The sequence below is a fragment of the Simochromis diagramma genome, unplaced genomic scaffold (genome assembly GCF_900408965.1).
Source record: "Simochromis diagramma unplaced genomic scaffold, fSimDia1.1 OVJJ01000644.1, whole genome shotgun sequence".
In the NCBI taxonomy this organism is placed as follows: domain Eukaryota; kingdom Metazoa; phylum Chordata; class Actinopteri; order Cichliformes; family Cichlidae; genus Simochromis; species Simochromis diagramma.
In genome coordinates, this window is record NW_024387201.1 from 561,398 (window position 1) to 568,918 (window position 7,521).

General features: G+C 42.8%; 1 long non-coding RNA gene across 1 annotated transcript in view; it reads right to left on the minus strand.

The window, feature by feature from the left end:
- Window positions 1-6,862: 6,862 nt before the first annotated feature.
- LOC120745988 overlaps window positions 6,863-7,521 on the minus strand; it is a 12,050-nt gene continuing 11,391 nt past the window's right edge. The window contains exon 3 of the long non-coding RNA XR_005698740.1: window positions 6,863-7,026. This is a non-coding gene — a long non-coding RNA (uncharacterized LOC120745988). The remainder of the gene's footprint in view (window positions 7,027-7,521) is intronic.

The following is a 7,521-nucleotide window of genomic DNA, read 5'->3' on the forward strand; positions in this document are numbered from 1 at the left end:
CTATTTTTGCATGTATATTTGCAGACATAACAGTTAGCAGTAGAAGAGAAGCAAGAAGTTATGGGCCTCATAATAACATAGAGTGACCCCAAAGTTCAGGCATTAATCATTATAAGCTGCCGTGACAGTAAAATCAAAGACTTTGCCCCTATAGCACTCCTCTTTGCCTTGGTGGTCTCAATAGATCCCAGATGCTCCAGTGTACTAACTGACTTCATAAGACAGAAGGAGAGGGTGAAAAGTGAAAGAGGTGTCATGAAGCAGTTTCTACAACCTAGGGACATTATTCATCTTTGTCTTTTTACCATTTGCTATGGCATCAATAAATGATGATGTCTGATGCCTGACCATGTACGTACACACACACACACACACACTCACGCACACACCATGTATACAATTTATAAACTTTATGATTAGATGGCCACAATTGCTATCATATAGCAGTAAAATTAACTGTACTCTCAGAGAAACAATATGTCCTCCTGAATATCCTGTCAAATACAGTTTTACTGAGTCTGTGTGTTAACTACAGTTAAAGTTGAATTAGGCCTGATTATCATAAAGGGGTAAATTGTATCATTATAAAGCTAATGTATGTCTTTTATTTACTTTACCAAAGACAGTGGTTTCATTTTAATTTCCATACATCCACAGTTGCCTCAAGGTGTTTTATATTGTAAGGTAAACCATACAATAATACAAAAAAACAAGAGAAAACTCAACAATCATATGACCCCCTATGAGCAAGTAAATTGGGGACAGTGAGCAGAAAAAATTCCCTTTTAACCAGAAAAAAATTAGAGGAGCCTCTCATTCTACTTTTAAACAACAAGTAATTCAATTCAAATTCGCCTCAAGGCACTTCATAGATACAGAGAAAAGCCCAACAATCATATGACCCCATATGAGCAAGCACTTTGGCGACAGTGGGAAGGAAAAACTCCCTTTTAACAGGAAGAAACCTCCGGCAGAACCAGGCTCAGGGAGGGGCGGGGCCATCTGCTACGACCGGTTGGTGTGAGAGAAGGAAGACAGGATAAAGACATGCTGTGGAAGAGAGACAGAGATTAATAACAGGTATGATTCAGTGCAGAGAGGTCTGTTAACACATAGTGAGTGAGAAAGGTGACTGGAAAGGAAAAACTCCTGAATCCAAACTGGAAGCTGGTTCCACAAAAGAGGGGCCTGAAAACTGAAGGCTCTGCCTCCCATTCTACTTTTAAATACTCTAGGAACAACAAGTAAGCCTGCAGTGTGAGAGCGAAGTGCTCTAATAGGGTGATATGGTACTACAAGGTCATTAAGATAAGATGGGGCCTGATTATTTAAGACCTTGTATGTGAGGAGCAGGATTTTGAATTCTGGATTTAACAGGAGCCAATGAAGGGAAGCCAATACAGGAGAAATCTGCTCTCTCTTTCTAGTCCCTGTCAGGACTCTTGCTGCAGCATTTTGGATTAGCTAAAGGCTTTTCAGTGAGTTTTTTGGACTTCCTGAAAATAATTAATTACAGTAGTCCAGCCTGGAAGTAATAAATGCATGAACTAGTTTTTCAGCGTCACTCTGAGACAGGATGTTTCTAACTTTAGAGATGTTGCACAAATGGAACAAAACAGTCTTACATATTTGTTTAATATGTGCGTTGAAGGACATGTCTTGGTCAAAATGACTCCAAGGTTCCTCACCGCGTTACTGGAGGCCAAGGTAATGCCATCCAGAGTAAGAATCTGGTTAGATACCATATTTCTAAGCTTTTAGAAGTTACTTCCTACTACTACTTAGTTACTACTTAGTTACTTCCGGCGCCCCCCGTGTGCGGCAGCCTGTTACAGCAGCTCTGCTCATTCTGAGTTTCTTTCTTTCTTATCTTTTTTCTCGTAATTTTTTTATAACTAACGTATTAGTAATTAGACTCTGCAACCATGTTCTACCGTTTTGTGCTAGTCCTGGTCGTTTTTCTCAGTTTATTTCTACTTTTTTCACCCGTGTCTGGGGACCCAGAGCAGAGATCCTTTGTTTACAGTAAGGATCAGCTGTTAGCGCTGCGTCCTGCAGCGGTACTGCCGGCGGACAGACCCGATATTCCCAGCGAGCTGAGGAGGAAAAGACGGGGGTGTCGTGCTGGGAAGGAGCGCCGTCGCCCGAGAAGGAGACGTTATCGACCATCTCTTCCTTCTGTAATTATTGGAAACGTAAGATCTTTGCCCAATAAGATGGATGAGCTCATGTCGCTAACCTGGTCACAGAGGGAGTACCGGCAATGTAGCATCATGATGCTAACGGAGTCGTGGCTAACATCGCTAACTCCGGACACAAGCGTGACACTACCGGGATTCCAGCTGCTGCGAGCGGACAGGACCAGAGACAGCGGTAAGAGGAAAGAAAGGCAGTTTTTGTGAACGACAGATGGTGTAACCCTGGGCACATCACATAAGGAATGGGAAGGAGAGCTACAGGCAGAAGATGGAGAACCAGCTTCAACAAAACAACGTTGGTGAAGTCTGGAGAGGCCTCAGAACCATCTCGGGCCACAAACAGCAGAACTCTCTGCCTGGGAGGGATGTGAGGTGGGCAAATGAACTGAATCATTTCTTCAACAGATTTGATTCAGCCATGAGGCAGTCTGCAACATCGGCTGCATACTCACCCACCCCCACTGCTGCTGTTCCACCTCAGACACTTCACACCTCCTCTATTCACCCTGCTCACTCCCCCCCACCCCCAACTGCAGCATCCAATACACACTCAACACAAGGCTCCAGCCTGTCTCTCTCAACCACCCAGGTTAGGAGGGAACTGAGGAGGATTAATGGCAAGAAGGCAGCGGGTCCAGATGGCATCAGCTCGAGGGTGGTCAGGTCCTGCGCGGACCAACTGTGTGGGGTGATGGAGCACCTCTTCAACCTGAGCCTGAGGTTGGGAAGAGTCCCACAGCTCTGGAAAACCTCCTGTGTTGCACCAGTGCCAAAGACTTCACGCCCCAAGGACCTCAACAGCTACAGGCCGGTGGCTCTGACATCCCACCTGATGAAGACCCTGGAGCGGTTGGTCCTGGCTCAGCTTCGGCGCCTAATAAGCTCATCACTGGACCCACTTCAGTTTGCCTACCAGCCTGGCATTGGAGCGGATGATGCCGTCATTCACCTCCTACATCGTTCCCTCGCTCACCTGGAGACCGCTGGAAGCACTGTGAGAATCATGTTCTTTGATTTCTCCAGTGCCTTCAACACTATTCTTCCCTCGGTTCTAAAGGACAAGCTGGTGAACTCTGGAGTGGACCATCACCTCACTACCTGGATCCTGGACTACCTCACCGACCGACCACAGTATGTGAGGACTCAGGGCTGTGTGTCGGACAGGGTCGTCTGCAGTACGGGGGCCCCACAGGGAACGGTTCTGGCTCCGTTCCTCTTCACCATCTACACTGCAGACTTCTCCTACAATTCCACCCAGTGCTTCCTGCAGAAGTTCTCTGATGACTCTGCAATAGTCGGCCTCATCACTGATGGGGACGACAAGGAGCACAGAGGTCTGACCCAAGACTTTGTGGACTGGTGCCAGCTGAACTACCTCCAGATCAACACCAGTAAAACCAAGGAACTGGTGGTAGACTTCCGCAGGCACAAGCATTCTCCACTGCAACCACTGAACATCCAAGGTATGGACATTGAGGCTGTGGACAGCTACAGGTACCTTGGTGTTCATCTGAACAATAGACTGGACTGGACTCATAACTCAGACGCCCTCTACAGGAAAGGGCAGAGCAGGCTGTACCTGCTGCGGAGACTCAGGTCGTTTGGAGTGGAGGGCCCACTCCTGAAGACCTTCTATGACTCTGTTGTGGCTTCTGCTATCTTTTATGGTGTGGTCTGCTGGGGCGGCAGCATCTCTGCTGGGGACAGGAAGAGACTGAACAGGGTGATCCGAAGGGCCAGCTCTGTTCTAGGATGCCCTCTGGACCCAGTGGAGGTGGTGAGTGACAGGAGAACGGTGGCTAAGCTGTCATCCCTGATGGACAACATCTCCCACCCCATGCAGCAGACTGTGACAGCACTGAGCAGCTCCTTCAGTGGGAGACTGCGGCACCCACGGTGTGGGACGGAGAGATTTCGCAGGTCTTTCCTCCCCACTGCTGTCAGACTCCATAATAAAGACTTTAACTGATCAAGCACACACATCCATACATATGCAATAATACTAAGTGCAATAATCCTTTCTGTCATCGTTGTATTTTTACTCAGTTGTATATAGTATTTGTATTCTATTTTTATCTTATTGTATATTTATTTTATTTTATTCTACTGTATATAGTATTTTATTTTATTCTATTCTGTACAGTTGTGTACTGTATTTATTCTTATTGTATTCTAATTTTTGCCTCATAACTTTTGCACTGTCCACTCCTGCTGTGACAAAACAAATTTCCCACGTGTGGGACTAATAAAGGTTATCTTATCTTATCTTATCTTATCTTTTCAGGGCCGAGTACAATAACCTCAGTTTTATCTGAATTAAGAAGCAGAAAGTTAGCGGCAATCCAGGTCTTTATGTCTTTAAGACATTCCTGCAGTTTAACTAATTGGTGTGTGTCATCTGGCTTCATGGACAGATAGAGCTGGGTGTCATCAGCATAGCAGTGAAAATGTATGCTATGTTTTCTAATGATACTGCCTAAGGGAAGCATGTATAATGTAAACAGAATTGGTCCTAGCACTGAACCCTGTGGAACTCCATAATTAACCTCAGTGTGTGAAGAGGACTTTTCATTTAAATGTACAAATTGGAGTCTATTAGATAGATATGATACAAACAACTGCAGCACAGTACCTGTAATACCTACAGCATGTTCTAATCGCTCTAATAGGATATTATGGTCGACAGTATCGAACGCTGCACTGAGGTCTAGCAGGACAAGCACAGAGATGAGTCCACTGTCAGAGGCCATAAGAAGATCATTTGTAACCTTCACTAAAGCTGTTTCTGTGCTGTGATGAGCTCTGAAACATGACTGAAACTTCAAATAAGCCATTTCTCTGCAGATGATCTGTTGGCTGTTTCACAAACTTCCTTTCAAGAATTTTTCATATGAAAGGAAGTTTGGAGATTGGCCTATAATTAGCTAAGACTGCTGGGTCTAGAGATGGCTTTTTGAGTAAACGTTTAACTACAGCCACCTTGAAGGCCTGTGGTACATAGCTGATTATTAGAGATAGATTGATTATATTTAAGATCGAAGAATTAATTAATGGCAGGACTTCTTTGAGCAGTTTTGTAGGAATGGGGTCTAAAAGACACGTTAATGGTTTGGAGGAAGTAATTATTGAAGTTAATTCAGAAAGATCAATTGGAGAAAAAGAGTGTAAATGAACATCAATGGTACTAAAAGTAGCTGTAGGTAATGTTACATCTGTGGGATGATTATTGGTAATTTTTTCTCTAATCCATTTGAATTTTTTCTCTAATCCATTTGAATAAAGCACCAAATCCACACTTTTAAGCTTAAATTTCAAAACTTACATTAACTACTGATTTTATCTACTGTTCTGATTTTATCTGTTTTGATTTTATATACTGTTTTTCAGTGTGTGAGGAAGAGGAGGAGGAAGAGCCAGCAACAGCTGACAGATGGAGAGAATAGACAGACTGTTCCCTGTTTATGAAGGACTGCTAGAAAAGTTTAAAATAACTAATTGTCTGTCCTGAATCAGTCTTATAGGTAATGTTCAAATAATGTATCATTCCAGTGTTTCAGTGTGGGAGAAAGTACTCAGGGCCTTCAAGTTAACACACTACGAAAGGCAGCAACAAGTTTAAATTCAGAAACAAAAGTATGTATCAGCAGCAAAATGGAGCTAAAATAAATGTTTGTTCACTCTATGAAGCTTTGAGTATTTGGATTAGTAGCACTGCTGTGTTTGTTGCATCATATTGCTGTAATTGTTATAGCTTTATATATTCTGAGGTAAGTTGATCTATAGTGTTACATCATATTCTATAAGGATGTTATGTGTTTGTTTACTTTCTGTCCAGTTTGACCCATTTAGCAGAAGTCAGCCTGTTTAAGGCTCTGATATCTATTCTGTATGACCTAAAGCAGTTATGACATGGTCTGATTTTCTCACCCAATAAAGGAATATTTAATATATCAGTCTACTCTTTGTTTATCAGAAACAGTTATCACAGCTCGTACATTTTCTTTTTACACATATATGTCAGCATTGAGCCAAATTTAGTAATGCCAACATATCAAACGGACAATATTTGTCTCTTATATATGATACATCTGTATATACACTGTCAAAGATACTTGTCTTTGAGTGAAGGTTTAAGGTCATAGGACATATAAATAACTGCAACTTGAATCTTTACTGAAAATCAGTATTTGACACAGAGTTCACTCACATGAATTTCACTCACATGTGCTGTAGAAGTGATTTGATTTGAGAGTTCAAACTCACTGCTGTAATGGCTTATGATGATTAATATAATAACTATAATATTGGCCATATCATATTTACACTGACTTTAGTCTCATGAACAACATTAGCTAATTGTTATTTACTAGCTAATCTTAAATGACTGCAGTACAAATATGAAGGCCAACAATCATGTTTTACAGTCCTGTGGTCTCAGCCTCAGATACTTATTAAATCACACAAAGCTCGTGTAGAAACAAACACACAAACAAAATATGTTCTCTTTCATTTCTGTCAAACAAAACTGTATGAAACGTTTCCAGCGATTGGTGTTATGGTTGCTAGGCAACCTGGGCAGCGCGATGGAGGCTAGACCGTCCCATTTCACAAGCCTCTTACTTCCGGCCTTAGCGGTCTTTGAGTACGCAGCCTTTGAGGATCGTTGAGGCTGCGTACTTTAAGGCTGCAGACCCTGAATTGGGATACAGCCTTTGTCTCATGTCAGTGTTTTCAGTTTTGCTTCCTTGGTCTCGTTAGCCCTGATGTCTCCCACCAGTGTTCACCTCCTGCCTCTCATTCCCCTCGTTATGCCCTGTGTATTTTAGCCCTGATGAAAAAGATTTCGGGGAAAATAAGCTAGACGCCCTGTACATACGGGGGCTATAGGAACTAGGGGGCAGCTAATCGCTAGTAGCATGATGAATGTCTCCCCGATGGAATATAGGAGGGTTGTAGGTTAAAGGCATGGGTGGTAAGGGAAAGGTGCCAACACAGCGGAGGAAAATAAAAGGGGACTGGACACGAAAGTTAAATTGAGGATTTCACTCCGAAGAGAGAATCAGAGTAAAAAAAAAAACAAGCGAAGAGGGATTGGGGACTTCGTGTAGTATGGGGCGCTTGATATCGCTCGTAGTCCTGCCTGCACACAGCTGAACTATGACATTTAGGTATGTAGACATGGTCTACATACATACCTGCATGTTAGACCTAATCCCGAACCAAACTATTTAAAGCGGTATTTCCCTTTAATTGTTGCTCCAGTTTTGGATATAATGAATTTATTTTTAGAAAATGGATACGTACCATAGGATTTTAAGGTTGC